This window comes from Heloderma suspectum, chromosome 7 (genome assembly GCF_057233095.1).
Source record: "Heloderma suspectum isolate Gila_16-S chromosome 7, 16-S_ref, whole genome shotgun sequence".
Taxonomy (NCBI): domain Eukaryota; kingdom Metazoa; phylum Chordata; class Lepidosauria; order Squamata; family Helodermatidae; genus Heloderma; species Heloderma suspectum.
The window spans coordinates 98427504-98450025 of NC_139464.1; the positions used below are offsets into that span (position 1 = coordinate 98427504).

Here is a 22522-nt window from a genome sequence, read left to right on the forward strand (position 1 = left end):
CATTATGCCATTTGCATAGCTGCCTTTACCATGTTAGGCTACGTAAATACTTACATAGCCTATCACGGCAGCCTGGCAGGATGCAAATGGCAACAGCAGCAGCTGGCCGTAGCCATAACACTGGCTGCGGATGGCCCTGGCCGGCGGCTCCACAGAGCTGCCACAGAGCAGAGTTGGCCCAGGGAGGATTCCAGTGGGAGGGAAGGAGCACCTCCCCCCCACCGCGAATCCAAGCTGCGAAAAGGTAAGTGCCTTCCATACATCCCTAGCTGCTGTATCACACAGCCACAAGCTTTTCTTGCAACAATTAAACCATGCCTTATCCCTGACAAGTGAAGCACCACTCACCAGTCCAACCACTCCTGGGCTAGGGATGTCAGAGAATTCCACTACGGACTCCAGTGAGGCTGGATTCTTTAGAATCCAGCCCACTGGAGTTGGTGGTGGAACAGCCTCCCCCCTACGCCACCCCATGGAATCCCCCCATGACAGACCTACCTGGTGGTGGATGGAGCGGCAGTGGCTCCGGCTGCCATTCACATCCCTGCTTTAGCCGTGATATACTATGTAAATATTTACGTAGCCTGTCACAGGCTAGCATAGGGATGCAAATGGCGTCCCCTACGCAGGACGCCATTTGCGTCCATACCAGCCCGGCAGGGGGTGGAGGCCCTGCTGCGGATCAGTCTGGCCAGCGGCTCCATGGACTGGCCACAGAGCAGAGCCGGCCAGGCAGGATTCAGGGGGGGAGGAACGGATCACCTCCCCCCTGTCGAGGATTCTGGAGGGAGGAAAGGATCGCCTCCCCGCACCTGCAGACCCCAGCGGAGCCAGGTAAGTGGGGTTTCGTACACCCCTATCCTGGGCACACTTATCCAGGGGAAAGACCCATTGAACACAGGGGGACTTCTAAGTTGCCTCTAAGCAACTGTGGACAGGATTGTGCTCCACAGTTTCCAAATCCTAGTTCCTGTATGTTTCTTGCACAGCTATTGCTCTGGAAGGCGAGAGGGTTTGATACAAGGGACAGACAGTGACCATGCTTCTTCCTCCACCCCAGAAACCAGCAAAGCTTCACCTCACAAGCTATGAACTAGGGATGTCAGAGAATTCCACCACGGATCTCGGTGAGGCCGAATGCCAGTGCATTCGGCCCCCCGAACTCCATGGCAGAATGGCCTGCCCCCCCTGCCCCCCCACGGATCCCCCCCGGGACGAGACTTACCTGGGGCGGATCTTCCAGGTGGCGGTGGCTCCGGCAGCGTCGGGGGCAGCAGCTGGTCTTCCGACCAGCTGCCGCTGCCACCATTTCGAGTCTTGTTAAAAAAAAAAAAAAGACGTGATAGGCTACATAAAGATTTACGTAGCCTATCATGGCTGGGATTAAAAAACAAAAAAAATGGCTAGGTGGGTTTAAAAAAAAAAACTGCATACGCAAATGGCGGTGGCGATGGCCGCCACCATTTGCGTTCCTTATTTTTTGCCATCTTAGTCTACGTCAATATTTACGTAGACTAAGATGAAGAAAAGAAAGGGGAACACAAATAGCGCCCGCTACGCTATTTGCATTCCCCTTTCTTTTCTTTATCTACGTAAATATTGACATAGACTAAGACGGCGAAAAATAAGGAATGCAAATGGCGGCGGCCATATCCACCGCCATTTGCGTATGCATTTTTTTTTTACCCAGAGCCCTCCACGGCTGGAAATCCAGCTGCGGACAGCCCTGGCCTGGGCCTGGCCGGCTGCTCCGCAGAGCCGGCCTTTGAGGATTCCGGGGGGGGAGGACCGGATCGCCTCCCCCCCGTCTAGGATTCTGGGGGGAGGGATGGAATGCATCCCCCCTCCACCATGAACAGAATCCGTGAAAAGGTGACTTTCGTACATCCCTAGCGGGTAGAAAGAGATGCATTGCTTAACCTTGTTGCTTCCCACTGCCTCTTCATTCCAAATGCTCCCTTCTGAAAGCTATTTTCCCCAATCCAGGTTTCCAAATACATGTAGGGATGGCAGAGAATTCTGTCACAGACTCTGGAGTCCATGGCGGAACTTCCCACTCACCTCTGCCTCCCGCCAGATCATCGCTGAGCCGTCCGTATTGCTGCTGCTGAGAAACAGGAAGTGATCTGGACGCAAATGGCATCTGCTATACCATTTGTGTCCCTGTTTCTTCTTGTGATAGGCTACGCACCTGTATTTATGTAGCTATTTATGTAGCCTATTATGTGAAAAAACAGGGACATTTTTTCACACGATAGGCTACGTAAATAGCTACATAAATGCAGGTGCATAGCCTATCACAAGAAGAAACAGGGACGCAAATGGCATAGTGGATGCCATTTGTGTCCGGATCACTTCCTGTTTCTCAGCAGCAGCGATACAGCATGGCAATGGCAGGTGTATCGCTTGCGGAATGCAGCTGGCTGGTGGCTCCGCGGACTCACCACGGAGTGGAACCGGCCTCTGAGGATTCCAGGGGGGAGGAACGGATTGCCTCCCCCCACTGCGGAGCCCCTGCAGAGCCCAGGTAAGGGGATTTGTACATCCCTATATGTTTTCATGGGCAAACAGACATTTGGAACAGCCCACCCCCACCCCCGCCCCCCAAAAGCAGCCATTTCTGAAATAGCAGACGGATATTTGAGCCCATATACCCTAACCCTTTATGGTCCCCCATTGATACACACACACACACACACACACACACTTTTTGCCTTCTGTTTTCTGTGGCATTTGGGAAAGAAGGTTGCTTTATGATATGGTGTATTTATACTGCACAGACAAAAGATGTGTTCTGTATACCTTATATAGATACATTAAACAGCTAAAATAGGACTGAAATTGCCCTCCTGAGGAAAATCAGTAGTGTCATCTTTGCTCTAATAAAGTAAGTCAGTAGCTCATATTAAAGATTTAAGCCTTTCCTTTGTTTTACTGTGCTGTTTACATAGATTTCCTCAGAGAGAGCTCTTTTAAGCCTCTGCCACCATTATGTAGAAACAAGGAAAGTGTTAATAAATAAATTAGCGTGCTAAATATCTTTGTTTCAATATCTTTCCTTCCTTCACAGCATGAATTCCCAGAGTGCAGACTTGGCAAGCACAAGTTTGGCTGGAGAAAAAAAAAAATGCTTCATTTGTTTTTCTTGTCTTCCTCCTTTTAGTTTAAACCACTGCAGGGGCTCCATTCGCTCACTGCAGAGGAGACGTCACTCCCTTTTACTCCATGACATAAAATCCTCTCATCTCACCCAAATAGAATGGCACCTCAGGAAATCACATGCAACAAGAAAAGAAACTTGCCTGCATAATGTCTAACATATTGGGTTGGATCCAGATTTGCCTCTCTATGAACGGAAAGGCTCTTTCCATTCATGGAGGGAACTGGAATACAGCAGGAGGAAGGGGACTTCCTCACTGGAGGAAGGGGACAAGGTGGTGATTTTTTCTGAATTCCACTGCAGTCCACATCACCACCTGCCATGCTGTTCTGGAGGATCTCCACAAGATCACAAAGGGTACCTAGCAAAGTCTTTTCATAGAAATGCCCTCACCCGGCGCCAGCTTGTCTGGCTAAAAGGGGGGGCCATTGCGGGCGGGTGGGGTGACATGACGCAGGGGCCTTTGATTGGTGCACCCCAGTGGCACCACCATGCAAGGAGGGGCAGGCTGAGTTGCCTTAAACTCAGCCCCCTTCTCAAACTCAGCTCTCTGGCTCAACACAGCTAGAGAGAACTACAGCTCCGCCAGAAACGACGAAGGACGCCGGCCTGCTGGAGACCGTTGTCGTCGCGCACGCTGAGGGCCCCGGCTCTTGAGGCTGCAGTGCGCCCGCCCCCTCCTTTCTCCTCGGTTCACGACGAGGGACTTTGGCCTGCTGGAGAACGGCTTCGTCCTCGTTCCAGCCGCCTGGACCCAGCGTGTTTCTGCGCGCCAAAATCTTCGCTTGGTGATATTGTTCGCCTCCCTCCCTCCTTTGCCGGCTCCTTTCCTCTTGCCTACCCGTCCGTTCGGTCTCCTCGTGTACTCGCTCTCCTGCCCGCTAGCCCACCCGCGTGCTCGCTCAACCCGCCCGCCAGCCCGCTCACTCGCCCTGCTCGCTCGCCCACCCGCCTGCGCACTCGCTCAACTACCAGCCCGCCCGCTCGCTCACCCTGCCCGCACGCTCGCCCGCTTGCCTGATGGGCCCGCCAGCCTCCGGGCCGGCTGACGGCCCACCTGCCGGCCGGCCTGTCTACCCAGCCGCCGGCCTTGCCAGCCTCTTCCTCCTCCCCTTGCCGGCCTCCCTGAGGTGTTGCTCCTGGCGGGGGTCGTCGGCGGGTGGGTGAGCGCGGCGCCGGTGTTTGCCGGTGGCAGCGCTCCAAGCGGCGGTCTGACTGCCCCCCCCCCACTGGTCAGCCGAGCCTGCCTGTTGGGAGGGGCGCCTGGCTGCTGAGCCGAGTCGGGGCGTGTATATCACAGCCCGATTGGTAGCCTCCCATGGGCTTGGGACGTCTCCCCCCCCACCCCACCCCCCAAAAATAAATAAATAGATAGACAGATAGATAGATAGACAGAAAGATAGATAGATAGACAGATAGATAGACAGACAGATAGGAAGAGCTGCGGCTCAGTCGTAGAGCACATGCTTGGCATGCAGAAGGCCCCAGGTTTAATCCCCAGCCTCTCCAGGTAGGGCTACGAAAGAATCTTGCCTGAAACTTTGGAGATCTGCTGCTGCCAGTCAGTGTCAACAATTCTGTGCTAGATGGACCCAGGGTCTGACTCAGTATAAGGCTGCTTCCTATGTTTGTATGAAAAGAAAGCTTTAATTAAATAAATAATATTAATAATAATAATTAAATTACGATTATTAATATTTAATTAATAAAATTGCGTAACAGTGGCGACTGCCTGTTTGGCGCCTCCCGTGACAGGGTGCCCTCGGCTGTGGGCACCCGCACTGAAACGCAGCTCCATCACCTTTGGCCCCTGGCTGCGCCTCTTGAAAATCTGATTTTCTATCTAAACGGTAGTGCAGCGCTCCCATCTTCATCCCCAGGCCTCTATGTCTCGGTCTGGAACTCACACCCACAGATCTTAAGACTGTGGGGTGGCTGCCTATTGTCTGGGGTGCCCAGCAGCTTTATTAACTCTTTGATGGTGTCAAGAGCTCCTTAGAGGGCTCTCTCAGTCTAATCCAGTAGCCAAGTCCAGACACAGACAAAGGGATTCTTTTCAAAGCTTTATTCTTCTTTGCAACTTAACAACTCTACAGCTATCAACTAGATCTGAGCAGCAGCATCCCTATGCCCTAAGTTGGAACAGTTGGTCCCCATTTGAAAAGCAATTACTGGCAAACCCCTGAATATAAGGACTAGAGAGAGTCCCTCCCCTTTTCCCTTGGATCCTCGGGGCGCAGCCGTTGAGTGCGCGCCTTCACTAAGTCTGCTATCTGTGCTCGGTCACTCCCTGGACTGCTAACTAAAACTAGGAATGTGGAGGGAGGAAACTCCATCAGCTGTTGGTCCTGGGAAAGAGGAGCGTGCTCCTCTCCCAGGAGCAACTGCTCTTCCTCAGCATTAGAACTACTCTGGGATTCTATGCGCTCAGTGTCCACCCTGACAGATAGCTTGCTTAATTCACCTCCTGCATCTTGCCTCCTAAGAAGGGCCAGGGTGGTAAGAAAGGGAAGGGAAGGGGAGGGCCCCGCCCCCCCTCCCCCCCTCCCCAAAAGTCCGCTGCCAAGGCCCGATTCTGACTCTGATGTGGACGCAGACCCGGTACTGGCATCAATTTTTTTTTTTCTCGTTTGGAAGCTGCTGAGCATTCCTCGGGGATCCCTCCTCCTCCCCTGGCCAGGCACAAAAATCCTCAGTGGTCCAGCACAAGCGAACATGACAGCAGACCCAGCGCTCGTTGCTCCTTTCTATTTCAGATCGCCTGGACGCTATTGAGGCATCTACCTCCTCTTCATCGGCTCTTCCAGGAGGCTCACCGCCTTCAGCGGAGCTCCTCCCTTCTGCTGCCTCATCTTCCCTGGGCGCACAAGCAACAACCTCGGTTTTTTCCAGCTGGGGATCAGATCGCTAGGGGGCCCTAGATTGGTACAGCTCGTCTCTGGGTTCAGGGCACCCGGACGCCATTGAGGCCTCCATCTCGCCTTCGCAGGTTCACCATGGCAGCACCCCACCACTGTAGGCAGTCCACCTTCCTGCGGCATCTCCGTCAGCAGTGATCCAAGCAACATCCTCCTCCTTGGGGTTTCGCCCAGGCGACACAGCACACCTGAAGGCGGTCCGCCCTCATGAGGCATCTCCATCAGGAGCAATGCAAGTGGTATCGCCTCCCTTGCTCCTGGGGACCCAGACACGGCTGCCCTGGATATGGGTGAGATGACTGCACCTCACCCCAGTTGTACAGATGGGTGACCCTTAGGGCTGTGGGGTTGCTGCCTTAGCTTACCTACCTGGGGGCGGCTGTCCCTCCCAATGTCATCTCCCTAATGACGCTCGGGCCGCCTGCAGCTCCGACAGTCACACCCCAGTAACCCCAGCCACTTAATGCATCATCTTACAGGGTTTTTTCCTGGATTAAGTAGGATCCCTTGCCTGCCCCCGCCCGTTTTGGACATCCACGTAAGGGGCATATCAGATCCCTACGCTAATCTGGCGAGTTGTATTGTCACCAGGGCTACTCCTTCTCGTAATGTCTTTCGCCCGAGGAGGTGTGCGAATGGCTTGTTGAGGCCTCTCGCAGGAGGGCCGCCATTGCCCCTCTCTGCGTAAGGACCTGTTTGACCAGGACCTTTCTCTCCAATTTTGACTCCTTCCCAGCTGGGGTCGGCAACAGATCTGGCAGTGGCCACGTTCACCAGGCGGTCTCCCGCACTGGCCCTCGGCCTCTGGAGGGTCCACTGCTTCCGCACTGCTGTCTGTGCCGGGAGTAAAGCCCCAGTGGGCACATGCGCCCAGGACACGTGCAGTTTCCGTCGTGAAGGCTCCCTTGTAGCAGTCAGCACTCTTGCACCTCTTGTCCAATGCTCGGGGAGGGGAGGGTCCCCTTGGAAAAGCCGAGGCAGTAGGAAGCTCTGGATGGCCAATGCCTAGTAAGGTTGGCGCCGATACTCCGGCTTTAAGACACTACCCAACTGGGGGAACGCGTCTTAACTTGGAACACGGTTTATGCTGGGTTCTAGGGCCCCCTAGCATTTTTTCTTTAGGTCAACATAGACCGTCCCTACCTCGTAAGCAACATTTCTCCTCACTAGGCGTTGACAGGTTCAGGAGAGGTTAACAATGCAGTACTGGCAGAAGGGTTTTAGCCCCCCCCTTTTTTTCCACACCCCGTTAGCTATTCTAGGGATCTCCCTTCTCGAAATGGTGCCCAGGAAATCCTCTGGGGAGTTTATCCTGATTCGTAACCTCTCTTTCCTGAGGGCCAGTCAATTATCACGAGATCCCTGATCATCTCTGCTCAGTGTGTCACACCTCTTCGATGAGGTAGCTGTCTTTGTCTGGCATCCCGGCCACGGGTCCCTGATGGACATGTGCTACATGGAGTCCAAAGATGATGGTCAATGTTCTGACCTAACGCAAGTATTGCTTCCCCTTTCTGTTACTTCGGTGCCCCTTAGCTCACAAAGGCTGAGGGCCTGTCTCCCACAGAAACATTCGGTGAAGCCAATCCGATACCCTTAGGTGTTATTCTCACCTCCCTCAGGACAATTTTCAGGTTCGTTAGGCACAGCTCCAAGTAGTTATACATCAGGCATGGCTTCAACTTAGTAGGGCTTTAATGGCACCTCCTTCTGGAAGCGTGAGCCTCTCCTCAAAGCCGGACTGCGGACTCACATGGTTCCGCCGCTACCCCAAGGGGTTTCAGATTCTTAGGGCAGGTCCAATCATGCAGTGGGTAAAGGCCTGTAGAGTGGAGGCTGCCGCCCCCGCCAAGCACATTGAGGGATAACCTCATAGCCAAGTCAGTAACCCCCCCCTTTGCTATGACAACATGACCACGTTATGCATTCTCCGTCATCCCGAAATTGGAGGGTCATGTCATGTGTCAGTGTGTTCTCACTCCAGAGTCAGTATTACAACATCTGGTTCTGGGTCCACCATGTGCCGGGTTAGGCAAACCCAATTGTCGATGCCTTGTCATGAAATTAGGTCAACATCTTCCGGGCCTTAGCCCCGTGGGTGCTCCATTCCCAGATCCCATCCTTGCAGTACTATGGGAGATCGGGATACTGAAGCCAGGCATGCCAGCCTGCATTCCATGGCTCTTTGTACAGGAGCCGCCTGCGACAGAGCAGGGTGTGCGTGCTGCGCATTATGCAAAACCTCAGCGATAGGATTCATGGCCCTTATCTATAGATCGTTGGCCACAATTTCACGCCTCCTTAAGGAACAACAGACTATTGGGACCATAAGTCGCAAGCTGGCCATTTAGCCTTCCAGCCCACAAAGGTGGGTTTCACTGACTCCATGTCAGAATTTAGGTTTCGGCATGCAAGATAGTGTTGGGCACAGATGTTTGCCTGCATTAGTAAATTAACCACCCTCTCTCTCCGGATACCCCTTTCGGGCTCCGGGGGTCATGGCCCTCCATTGGAGCTTTCCAATAAGACGTTTCCCTGTTCCACGTAGCAGCCCTAACGGAATGCAGGGTTGGTCTGGGCTCACAAGGCCGACTTGTCCTGAAGGGCCTTGATTTGCTGCAAGGTACAGGTCTGGCCCAAAGTAATCCATTTACATATTTGGTGATCAAATTGATTGGCATGGCAAGGGCACGGCAGTTAGGGGTGGACGAAAGTCACTTACCTGTCCTCGAAGCTTGTTCGTGGTGGGGGGGAGGCACTTCGCTGCTCCCCCCGTGAAGTTCAGGCTGGGGGGGGAGGCTTCCCGCCTCACCCGGCCGAAATTCAGGCCGGGGGGGAGGCTTCCTGCCTCGCCCGGCCGAAATTCAGGCCGGGGAGGAGGCGCTTCACCTCGCCCGGCCGCGAACTCCAAAGTTTTTTTTTTAAAAAAAAACCGCCCCCGTGATAGGCTACGTGACAATTAACGTAGCCTATCACGGCTAGATCTGCAAAGTCAGCCGTGATAGGCTACGTTAATCGTCACGTAGCCTATCACGGATGACTTAAAAAAAAAAAAAAAGAAAGCGCGTACACAAATGGCGGCCCCCATAGGGAGCCGCCATTCGCGTTCCTTATTTGGTCGCTGTAGTCTACGTAAAGATTTACGTAGACTACGGCGAAAATAAGGGCAACGCAAATAGCGTTGCCTGTATTTTCGCCATAGTCTACGTAAATCTTTACGTAGACTACAGCGACCAAATAAGGAACGGGAATGGCGGCTCCCTATGGGGGCCGCCATTATCCGTACGCGCTTTTTTTTTTTTAAGTCACCCGTGATAGGCTACGTGACGATTTAAAATCTGTGCACATAAGGACAGTTCTTTGCACTGTTTTCTGAGCTGGGAAGTCAAACTAGTGCTGTGCTGAAAATTTCGCCCACATTTTTTTCAACCATTCACATTCAATTTGATAGAAGAGAAATTGCTTTCAAAAAGTAATTCAATGCTGAAGAAAATTAGGAGAATTTCAGATTACCTTACTTAGGAGGTGGCCAAAGAGTTAGCACACATGTCCTGCCTTTCATTGTACAATCATCTCTTTGGCAGCCTATAGCCTTCTCAGCTTCCTACACCTCAATTAAAGCCCAGTAGAAGGCAACATATGGGACCGCGGTGGCTTAGTGGTTAAGACGCTAAACTGCAGACCGGAGGGTCGGCAGGACAGCAGTTCGAGACCCAAGTGCCGCATGACGGAGTGAGCTCCCGTCTTCAGTCCCAGCTCCTGCACACCTAGCAGTTCGAAAGCAAGAAATTGCAAGTAGATAAATAGGTACCGCTTCGGCAGGAAAGGTAACAGCGTTCCGTGAACCTCGGTGTTCAGCCATGCTGGGCCACATGACCACGGAAGCACCTTCGGACAGTGCTGGCTCTTCGGCTTAGAAATGGAGATGAGCACCACCCCCTAGACTCGGGCACGACTGGTTGGGGACACCTTTACCTTTAGAAGGCAACATGAGGTAATAACTCCCATAGGGCTTTTTCAGATCAGGACATGCAGGTGGCCTGGAAGGCTAGCTGTGATCAGGGAAGCTCAAAAAAACCACCAAAAGAAATTCAACTTAAATTATAGACTGTCCTGTAAATGAAGCAGAACAATGGAAGCCCCTTTCATGGGAGAGGAAAACTTCCAGGAAATTAGAGGACAGGTTTTGGCAAAGCACTAATTCTACCTCATCCCTGGAGCTTGACACAACACTGCCCCCCCCACACACACACACCCCTGCGTTGTGGTGGATGCAAAATGGGGGCCAGACTGCCAACACAGTTGATGCTGATGCAGCACGAAAAACCCAAAAATCCTTACCAAAAATGAAAGAAACTGTGCTATAAGCCCTGCCAGTGGGAAGCTCTACCCAGGAGAAACAGTTGAAAATTTCTCCTTCCCCCTGGAGAAATTTGGTGAAATTATCTCCCAGATTTCTCTCCCCACAAATAAGGTGGAGAATTTTGAGAGGCCATCTGTGCACAGCTCTAATTCAAACATAATGGGAGCCAGTGTGGTGCAGTGGTTAGAGTGTGGGACTGGGACTCAGGAGACCCGGGTTCTAGTCCCCATATGTCCATGAAGCTCACTGGGTGACTTCGGGACAGTCACTGACTCTCAGCCTAACCTACCTCACAGGGTTGTTGTGAGAATAAAATGGAGAGGAGGAGTATCGTGTAAGCTGCCTTGGGTTCCTTGCAAGGGGAAAACAGGAGGGATATAAATGTAATAAATAAATAAATAAATCTCACAATGAAGTTACAACCCCCACCGCCTACCAAATTGCTTTTTTCATGGAACATTTTGCTTGGCAAACACTTTGGGTTTTATAACTAACTTTTGACCTTTGCAAACAGAAAATGAAAAATGGAAAGAAAATTGGGTTTTTTATTGTTTTTTCCTCCTTTACAGGCGGCTAACAAATACAGATTTCTCCAAAGACATTCTAAATCAGTGACTCTTTGATGCACAAAACTAATCCAAAACCTTAGGAACACATGACAGAGTGGAATTTAACACTGACCCCAGCCAACCAACACTGAAAAGATGTTTTGTGTCAGGGTTTCTAAGGAGATGAGGCCGGCAAGCAGTCACCCGCTATCCATTAAACAAGGCACCTACTGAGAGGAATAATATTTAACAATAGGATTGTCAAAACCAGTGATTTAAAAACAAAAGAGTGACCTTTGGCAGCATTAACACACAATCAAACAAGCAACAGGGCACTGTAGAATTAACAACACGAGTGAGATCAGTTTACTAGTACAGGACCATCTATTACAATCATAAGGATTCCAGTACAGCCAGAGGAATAATTTGGACCACTATATTCTTTAACAAACACATTTTAATCTCTTTCTTATCTGGGTTTTGTTTTAAATCACCATGTTCTGAAAACATATTAGTCACTCAGAAAATAATTTCTATGGCATAATTTATGTCTAGAGACGGTAACTACAAATGCTTTCTTCCCAAGTTATGTACTTATCTAAAGACACTTTGATTTATGAAAACATTGGCAAAGCCATGTAGGAGATTATTGATTAGATTGTAATTTCAACATTCATTTAATGATTTGCAGAGTAAAGAAGTTGCATCTGCATGGCAGCAGAAAGCTTGAGCCCACATCTTGGAAGATGCAATGTTGGCCTAGTCAACTTCACATATCAAAAATTCTATCAATTCCACATAAGGATGTAAGGATTTTGAAACATTCATTCCATTTGCATCTTGTGGATTCTCAGGAGCCTTTCATTCCATCACTCATTGAGGGAATTGGATTTTTTCCAATTTCCCAAATTTGCACTTGTGAAAATGTGCAAATCCCCTAAAATACACAACCCCCCCCCCCCACACACACACACACACTCACAATGCACATTTTCATGATTTAGCCTATGGGAAATGCACATTTTTGGCAAGTTATTTTTTAATTTTACATATTTTTCTATGACTAAATTTGCATTAAAAAAGTAAAACAAAACAAACAAACAGTCCACAAGTCTACGGAATCCATGCAACTCAGGAAAATCCATTCTGCTGTGGAATCTGCAGGTTGGATTCATAGTAAACCAAACTCATTTCTCTGACATCTCTAATTCCACATCCTCCTCAAATACACCTTGCTTTTCCCCAAAGTTTTCAGAGTCTTGCCTAGGGATGGCAGAGAAATTTGTTCACTTCACATTTCAATGCAAATGTACCAAATTTCCCCGTTGGAACCAATACATGAACCAAAACTGGGTTATCATTCATACCTTGCACTTCAAATTTTGCAGTAGAGTTCTCCAGTCAAAAGATGCATACAAAAATGTTTATATTCATGAAAATAATGTTCAAAAATGTATTACATTAGGAAAATTGCTTGCAAAAAATATATTAGTCAACATTATTTACACAAATGTGTATGAATATTCATGGGGACTTTTTTAAAATTCTCATAGTTCAGAACAGCCTGGATTTAGGGTGCAATCCTATGCATGTTTAGACAGAAAAAAGTCCCACAACCCTCAGCATTCCCCAGCCAACATGGCTGCCTGGGGCATGCTGGGAATTGTAGGACTTTTTCTATGCATAGTATTCTACTATCCCTACGTTTGGTAAAAAAATGAGAAACAGAGAGAAATCAAATTTGACAGATTTGCCCATGCATAGTCTTGCCATTCCTGCAAGAGAACTTCAGATTTCATGACAGCTAAAGACAAGCCTAACGAATTATCACTGTTTTAAGAGACCAGAGACAGTCTGGCCCAGGGATGCCACCAAAGTTCAGAAATAACCAGATTCTGGTATGGATTATAAAGTTCCAGTACATTCTTATAGTTTCAGGGCTGTGGGTCTGTTTCTCTGAATCTCACAAAAGGGTTTAATCAATTTAATCTGTTTATACTGGATAGCACGTATGCTCATTCAGTAATTGTGTCAGGGCAACACATACGTAAGTGTGTGTTGTGTTCTCATAAAGACACAGTCTGTATTCATGGTCCACTACACTTGTCCTCTATGAATTCTCTTGATCCAAGGAGGCTCTCTGTTCAGATCTCACACAAAAAATTCACCAATATTAATGAATGGACTCACTTTTACAATATTTCTTCACTTGTGCCCTCTACACATGGATATACAAGTTTCATACTTCTCACCCCTATTTTATTTCCAGATTTACTTCTGATCCAAGTTTTGGATTCAGACATGCTAGTGTAGGGATGTATCAGAAATTCATTTCAGTTTCTTTATGACCAGAATTTACCCCGTTTGCATCTCCAAAAACCAAATGTGAGCACAATCTGGCATCAAAGCTCATTAGGATGCTGCTTGAGGGGGAGGGAGGATTCATTTGAAAAATGCATACATTAGAAAAATCTGCATGACAAATGTGTCCTTTTAAAAAGTGTGCACAGACACACTTTAATCAATGGGAGAAGATTACCCACATTTGAATGTGCACCCCAGTAGATACCTGTATGCACCGAAGTACTTCATCATTTTCATGCAAAATGAAAAAAAGCCCACAATCTGATATGGACACAAGTCAGAACAAGCTTCAAGGTGGAACTTGACAACTTCATGTTTTGCTGATTTCCACACCCCTATAAATACCATGGCATCTATATATTTCTTCTCAAGTTCTATGGAAGCTGTAGAACACTGGAATCCACTACCCATAACTATCTCCAAAACTGTGAATACAACTCACCATGGAACAATGGCATGACTGGCTATTCTGTTCATGAATTTTAAGCTTCCACTTCAAGTAGTAACACGCCCCCCCCCATGTACAACTGCCAAGATGTCCTCCAGAGTGGCTCTGCATGCATTTGTGGGGCTACAGTCAGAAGGACTTCATGTACAAGTAAAAATTCTTTCCACTTTCACAGAGTGAAGAAGGGCAGGGTGTTGGATTTCACACAATAATGTCAGACAGTGACTGTCCAGAAAATACACTGCCAAGTCCAAGTCTCAAAACCCACCAGAACCAACAGGACTGGAAGGATGATAGTTTCAGTTGCACTTAAGAGCTAAATGTCAAGACAGGAACATCATAATCCAATTTGCATTCAAAGGTTAAAAAAAGATTGAACTGAGCAGAACTTCACATTGCATCCTTGGAATAGAATCATAGAATAGTAGGGTTGGAAGGAGCCTACAAGGCCATCGAGTCCAACCCCCTGCTCAATGCAGGAATACACATGCAGGATTGTTTGCTTCAAAAAGCCACAGTAACCATGTCAAAATCTCATATAAAACTCATCTGTCAGGGACAACTCTAGATATGTCCATGAGATGTGTAATCTTCCACAGGAAGTAAGATTTTGGCATAGGAACACTTTCAAACAAGCAAATCCTCAAGTGTATTGTGAGTTGACAGAGTGCAGGAGAGGTCTGTACCACTGGCCTAGAGTGTCCAGAGTTGATCATAGGATGTAGCATGGAAAACTGATCAGGAATGATGTGTTGCGTCAATAGCCCTCAAAGGTCCATTGTATTATGAAGCCTTTGCTACACAGCTTGGCAGAATGAATCATAGCCTAATTTGGCATTTTGCTCACATTTATTTTTAAAGGGAGATCTGATGGAGAGCATATTTTAGATCGTTGTTAGTTAATCCTTCATTTGATCAGTGCACAAACTGACAGATTCAGTGTCATTTTCAATTTGAAAGGAAGATCAAAATCCCAGTTAATTTCAACTGGCCTTTAGAAAATCCTCTGTTATTATTATTATTATTTTCTTCTTCTCTTTATATATGACCAGAAGAGGGAGTCTCTAATCTGAATAATACTTCACACACATACCCTGAGCTGCACACAAGGTTTTAAGATGCCCTTCTTTAAAAGCTGTGTGCCTAGTACAAAAATATACTATCCTCTATCTATCTGTGTATCTATGAATTACAAGATACACTTGATCTTGTTAATAGTTTTATTTTCTGATGTTCAACACATGCTTGCAAGTGTAGAGATAAAACTTACCAAGGTTAGCAGGGCTGAATCTATACATAGCATTTATACCGTAATCATACCGTTATCATAACTATTGGGGCTCATTGGTGTCATGTGTACCAATAGTTATGATAATGGTACAATAACAGGGGGCCGCGGTGGCTTAGTGGTTAAGATGCTGAACTGCAGACTGGAAGGTCGGCAGGTCAGCAGTTCGAGACCCGAGTGCTGCGTGACGGAGTGAGCTCCCATCTTCAGTCCCAGCTTCTGCCAACCTAGCAGTTCGAAAGCAAGAAATTGCAAGTAGATAAATAGGTACCGCCTCGGCGGGAAAGGTAACAGTGTTCTGTGCACCTCGGTGTTCAGTCATGCCGGCCACAAGACCATGGAAGCTGGCTCTTCAGCTTAGAAACGGGGATGAGCACCGCACCCTAGAGTCAGACACCTTTACCTTTACCTTTTTTATGATAACAGTATAACTGCTATGTGTAGATTCAGCCTAGGTTTGACAAGATACATCAGATGAGGAACTTGGTTTCCTCATCCTAGAGCTCCATATTTGTACATGGAATTACTGCACATATGGGCTGTGCCATTGTCTTGAACAAAGATGCCAGCTCAGTGCATACATGTTGCAATTAATTCAGCAGACAGATTCTTGCCAGTTGGGGAAACTCTGCAAAATATCTCTGGAATTCTTTGGGATCACATAATTCTTGGCCAACATGTGACTGTAGCTCTATTCAGGTGTTCAAAGGAATGTATTTGGACATAAAATATGTAGGGGGTGCAGGCCACATGTGCTGACACCAAAACTCCTGGCATATACCTGCCCAGCCCACTCCACCTCCAACCTTCCCATGTTAAGCAGTAAGGTCTGAAGGGTGATTCTGAATTTACTTAGAAGCCTCCCCAGAATTGGGAAATCCCAACTGTGCAGGATTCCAGTTGTGGGAACCCTGCATGTTCAGCTGAATACCCTTAGAATCTCCCTTCAGAACTTTGCAGTCAATGCACAAAGTATATGAATGGAGGGAACAGGACGAGTATGCACCCTATACATAATTTGCACCTAGGGGTTGGCGAGAATTTTGTATCAGTTCAGTTCTGATAAAGATCTACCAACATTTGCAAGGTTCTTCATATTCAAGATAAAAGGAAATTGAGATTTAAAAAATTGAATGTGGGAGAAACCAAAACTGACACATCCGTCCATCCAGGCTCAGGGCTTCGAAGGCTTTGCTCTTAGAAGTCTGGATTTGAATCCCTTTGTATTCAGCCGTCTTAGTGCTTAATTACAGTAGCCACCTCTTTTTTCTGACAGGCTCCTCATCTTTAATAGCTATATGGCAGGCAAGTACAACATGGTCCTCTCCATGCTGGGAGCAGCTGTACTTACTCACTGAATTTGGCTGGTGCAGAGAGGTGAGAACTTTCAGTTCATTTTTTAAAAATAAGGTTTTTCCCAAATTCATACATTTCTTTGTATTTGGGATGGAAAGAACTTGAGATTTAGAAAATTAAATTGTGGGAGAAAGTGAAACTGACAAATTCATCCATCCATATCTGTACCCTCACATGTAATTTGGAACACGTGAATAGGGCTTGTGTTGATGATCAAGCTATTATGTTTAAGAAAGACATGGACTACCCTAACATAGCTTTCATGTGTACCATTGTAGAAAACATGACCAACAACTGTACATGAACTCGCTTCTTTCATGTACTTCTTTCATGAAACTGCCCTTTCAACAAAGGCAGATGGGGGGGGGGGATGATTGGTGAGCTGAAGCCCTGTTATCACCTTTCTTCCCCCACAAATGATTTTAGCAAGTCCTCTGGTAACAGGAATTGCTGGGCCCTTTCTAGCTGCACATGATTTGCCTTGGCACTATCCTTTTCTACTCACATTGTTGCCAAAATAGAGCAGGGGAGGATCTACACTCATGCTTTTTGCGGTTATTGTAGTGCACTGATAACTATAGGGGCACATGAGACTGTCCTTATACCACCTTCCAAGTGGTATTTTCTGCGTATTATACTGTATTATCCTAAACCTAATTTTCGACTAACATTGGGGGGGTTTACCTTGCACAGTCTGTGCCATTGTATGTCCTAGCTATGCGCTCTTGTCGCTGGTCTTGAATGTGTTCTAATATTGATAGCCTATTGCTGTGAGGTGGGCATGTTTTAAGGTTTTCAGTGGCTTCAGCTTTATTCCACGGAGGGTGGTGGTAGCTCCAATTTCAGAGGGGCTGTGATTCCATTCAGGGTTTTAGTCAGAACCAGCCAGAACTCCAAAGGAGCTATCCAATGTGTGGAACCCTATCCCCCAAATGGGATCCACACCTTGGATAGCTTCCTTAGACTTCTGGGTGGTTCTGACTAAAACCCAGAATGGAATCACAGCCCCTTTGCAATTGGAACCATCAGCCTGCGCTAGCTGGTCTCTGCCATTTCACGCAGATAGGAAGTGCTTTCCTAGTTCCTTTTTTATGTTATTGGGAGTTCCCAGTTCACATTTCGACAGACACCAGGAAATTGGGGCGGGGGGGGGAGTGGTTCAACACAGGATCTTGCGAAGAAGACGTCATTAACAAAGCATAGAGGAGACGGGCATTATTTGAACGCCCCCTTGTAGCACTATGAGGAATGTGTGACTTGCAGTAATAGTGATTCTAAATATCATAATAATTAACACTGTGTGCCCTACAATGTACACAAGATGGAAATTGCATTACCATGATGGGTTTGTGACTAAATGACATTAAGGGTAGATCCATTCCAGATGACATCACTGAACACTTCTATGTAATACATGCTTGATTTGTGAATCTGTGATGAACAGAATTTAGTCCTCGATAAACCCAGCACACAGCACTTTCTTTGCTTCTAGCAACCTCACAAGCCACTTTTTTAACCTCAAGGATTTTTTTAAAACAGATAGAGAGATGGTAAAAGACATCACACCCTGAGTATGTCCTTGAAATGCAATGGGTGAGAGTGAAATACTAAGTAAATCCTTTGCATACCTCATTAAGGCATTGATTAATAGCCCTGAACAACAGCACAGTGGGATGGTCATTCTGAGGTAATGAAATAAACCTTTATGAATTCTTGTGGCAAGAAACATAAAGTGAGGTGTTCTCTCTCAAACTTATTAATCTGCCTTGTCGGAGACATCTCTAGAGATAGAAAAGGAGAAGAGGGGGGAAAGTGGTAATTATAATCCATACTGATGAATGAATGAATTAGGAAGGCTGACCTTATCTACAACTCTAAGGATCACCATCTCTTACAGGGGAAGAAAAAACACAGAAAAAAAATGGCCATGCAGGAAAAAAGCTCAACCACCACTATCTGTGGATGATCATACATCACAATCATCTACATATCTATTTCATTGTGTGTACGTATGATTTGCATGCCCTGGGAAGGGCTGGGAATTTAATGTTTATAATGTAAGCACTCTGGTAGCATGCCCATTAATAGGCGAATGATGGTATCTATCCAAAAAGGAGGGGGAATAAAAAAAGTAAGCAATTGGATAAAGAAACATGGCAGACATTGTTTTGAGCTGTATTCAGGATTGCCTGGTTTGTGGGTCATAGATTCTGGAGTTCCAGATCAGTATATAACTGAGTCTAGATGCTTTTTAATCTGGATCAAAGTTATTGAAGAAGTGACATTTTGGGAGCTTTGTATTTTAATTTCCAATTGCTGTCTGTGGCATCTCAGAACTTCTAACGATTCTTACTTTCTGTACAAGAATGTGCAACATATAACTGTGTTGTTAATGTAAAGGATGTCTGAATACAGAGTTAAATGTATCTTTCTCTCTTTTAAAATGTAATGTGACATCTTAATGCTTTCTCAGCCATTGAATCTGGTTTTATTTTAAAGAGATTGGTACACATAAATCTACATGTGTGCATCACCTTAACATTTGAAAAGACAAACATATTTTGTATTCAGATCTGCACATAGAGGGCCAGCCTTCAGCAGGGCCACCAAAGGGTAGATGAGGGAAGAATGCTAGAGGCTGCAGTCCTTTCAACCAAATGTCAATAGCACCAACTGTCACCAGTCTGACATTTTCTCTTAGGGCTCTACTGTAGCTCTGACTTTTAGCAAGAAAGGCCAAATTATTTATTTATTTGATTTATATTCCTCCTTTTCTCACAAAGAGATCAGAGCAATCAAGGAGCTAACAACATACATAAAACACAATACGCTTCACAAACATTAAAATCATGACTCTAAAATGACAAATATATAATAAAATAAAACCATCAACAGAATCAATCAAACAACAAACATAGAACTTGCTTGTACCTCCAAAGCCTTCACAAATAAATAGGTATTTAACTGATGCCTAAAAGACAATAGCATGGGGACAGCTGAATCTCTACCAAATGAGAATTCCATAGACAGAGTGCCACCACTGAAAAGCCCTACCATGTGTGGTAGTTCCATGGGCCACATTCTTCAAGGGCACCACAAGCAAAACCTCCTCTGATTATCTTAAATCTAAGGATGATTAATATTAGGGAAAGTGGTCCTTCAAGTAAAATCCAAACTATTATTCTATGTTGTTCAAATGTGCTTCACACAGACTTTCCACAAGCTGTGAGTAATACCAATAAGTTAACCAAAACACCTACAGCAATACATTTGGCAAGTTTTGCACACTCTTTATTTGTACAAAAATATAAGAACAGGAATAAGCAGAATTCTGGATGCTCCACAGAGCAGAAGTGAATCTAGTTTAGCTATACTTCCTATACTTATTCTTGCTGGTTGGACCAAAGAGTAAATATATGATTAAACTATTTCTGATAAGCTGCACTACAGTGAATAGAGAGTGACTTGCTATAAATGTCTGGTGTGTATAGACTATTGATATATTTCCACATGAAATCCAGATTCATGTTATTTAATTAGAAGAAGCAAGGTAATAAGTAGGAAGATAAAATTTTCTCAGATCTAATCAGGCTTTATCCTTTTAAATCAGTATTGTGTGTACAAACTATACTTGGTAATCAGTATTGAACACTGATATCTAAAAATAATTGGAATTGTGCAAACTATAGCATGGTGAAAATGGATAAGGACATTATGGCAAAGATGTCTAGAAATGGTAGCAAGTAAGAGTTATTGCTTTTGTATATATTGCTGACTATCATTACAACCTGCATAAAATATACAGTGTCCTTTTCAATCTCTGTTTTTGACTACTTTTTTAATCCTCTATTATTTGCCTATGGGATTTTTAACATTACCTTGTAACCTATTGATCCTTTTTAATGGGAACACAATTTGTCATAAAGTGAAATATGCCACTTACCGTTGAAATAGAAAAACCACAGTGTCATTCTTCTAAAAACGGTCACTGTATTATTTATTTAAAGGGATAATTTAAGCGGTGGGGTCCGCTTGCACAGTACAAATGGCTGGGGCAGAACCGCCCCACTGTATTCTACCCAATGTAAAATATTGAAAACAACCTTTAAAACCATAACAACAATTTAAAAGGCCAAGTTAAAAAGATGTGTCTTTCATCTTGCCCCCTTTCCTGGATACATAAAGAGAGTTTGTCTGAATTACAGTACCCCCATCTTTGTTTACCTTCAGTGGCTATTTTGTTTTGTATTCTGCACGCATGCAAATATACAGTGTCTTCATCAGAGATGCTGCAGATAAATGTGATTTCCAGAGTCCAATGTGAAGATTGCATTTCTGCTTTTGTGGAGGAGTCTCCCAAATATCTGTCAGGGTTCCTCCCACAGTTTCAGCTGTTAGATAATTGTGACTATAATGTCACGTCAATTACACTTTGATCCATATTCTCATGTGAAATTGACTTATGGGGCAATCCAGATTTTAAAAATTCATAAGAAAACGTTTTTGTGGTGGACATGGACTGATAAGGAGATTTTTACTTTGGATCAACGAGGGAGGACTGACAATGAGTTCTTGTCATTCTCTGTCCTGTGTACCAAATAGAATTTGCCAGCTACGGCTGAATGACAATACTTGCAATTGCAGCATTCATTAGCATCTAGGTTTGGCCCTGCCACTTTTACAGCATCAGAGTCTCCATCATTATTGGAATTTGGAAGTACTTACTGAGGCTGGTCAAGCAAAGCAACCCACGATCCCTTCCTATAAATACTTGTTATTAGTGAATAAACACAATATACAAGGTTCTAAGTGGGAATGGAATAGGAAACTGGATTGTCCCATTTTTCCTAATCAATGGATTGCTGCTCTGGTGGTATCTAAACCAGTCACATCTATGGATCCTAGGCTGTGTCTTATTCAGCAAAAAAACTTTTGTTTCATGTCTATTGGCCGCTGCTGCAACATCTCTTTAATAAGGGTTTGTCTAATTCAGCTAATTGCTGATAGTGCTTCTTTTAAACATAAGTTTTGGTGATGTCCAGTCATTGGTCCTTTTGGGTAAGAGGTTATTATACAAATGCATTTTGTACTGAATCAGTATTTAATACTTGCTGATGTATCTGCTCTTTTAAATTATCTACCTGCTTCTTAAAATTAATGGTCAGCATAAGTGGATTGTCTGTGGTCTTCTGACAGCTAAAAGACTGATATTACAACATCAGAAGGATAAAAGCTCACCTCCTATAATGCAGGTGGATTGAGGTATTTCAGTATTTGAACATGTGGCATACAGATGCTACCTTCAAATGGATACTTATTTGAATATCTGGTCCGCTTTTGGTGAAGCTTTTGTATAATTAATAGAAAGTTGTATGTATGTATGTATGTATATATATATATGTTTGTGTATATGTGTGTGTGTGTGTATATATATATATATATACACACACACACACACACATTTCATATGTATTCACTGATATGGATATATACAAATCCATGTACGTATATAATTTTTTTCTCTCTCTGTTTTCTCTTTTTATACTTTTTCTGGTGAGGTTGAAATTTCACAATAAAAAATGAATTAGAAAATGTTTTGAGTTTTGTTTGTTTGTTTTTTAATGCCATTCCAAATGGGAAACATGATACAACTAGATGTTACCCATGCAGTTTTTTCTAGCTGGTGAAGCTTGATTGTTGCATTGCGTTATACTAAAGCTCCTTGTGTGCCACTGGGCAAACTCTTCATGAAATTGGTATTTGCTTTAATGTTGTCATCTTAAACTAACTCTAGATTCTGAACTAAGGAGTACATTTTAACATATGCCTGTTATATTAATGTATGTGTCTGCATTGTTAAGCATAACTCAGGTAAATTAGGGTTAAAAGAACATTTGGGAGTGAGTGGGAGGTGGGAGGGGCTTGTGTGTGAAAGTGGATTCTGAGGTTATAAAAGGAATGAACTGATGGGTAGAAGTCAGATAGGGCCTTAGGGACTGAGGAAGCTACATCTAGTGAGTGGGGTTTGGGGAATAGGATTTAGAAGGGGTAGAGTAGGTAGGTAGGTTAGGACCAAG

At 45.3% G+C, this 22522-nt stretch overlaps 1 long non-coding RNA gene across 7 annotated transcripts; it reads left to right on the forward strand.

Moving 5' to 3' along the window:
- The first annotated feature begins 3705 nt into the window (after positions 1-3705).
- On the forward strand, positions 3706-22041 carry LOC146340096 (uncharacterized). 7 transcript variants are annotated; one of them, XR_014784469.1, is made up of 6 exons: positions 5878-6021; positions 6150-6368; positions 7423-7572; positions 11681-11795; positions 16366-16466; positions 18343-22033. It is a non-coding gene; the product is annotated as an uncharacterized LOC146340096 (long non-coding RNA). The 7 variants fall into 7 exon arrangements; XR_014784466.1 differs by lacking the exons at positions 5878-6021; positions 11681-11795 and adding an exon at positions 3708-3956; XR_014784470.1 differs by lacking the exons at positions 5878-6021; positions 11681-11795 and adding an exon at positions 3708-3948.
- The last annotated feature ends 481 nt before the right edge of the window (positions 22042-22522 follow it).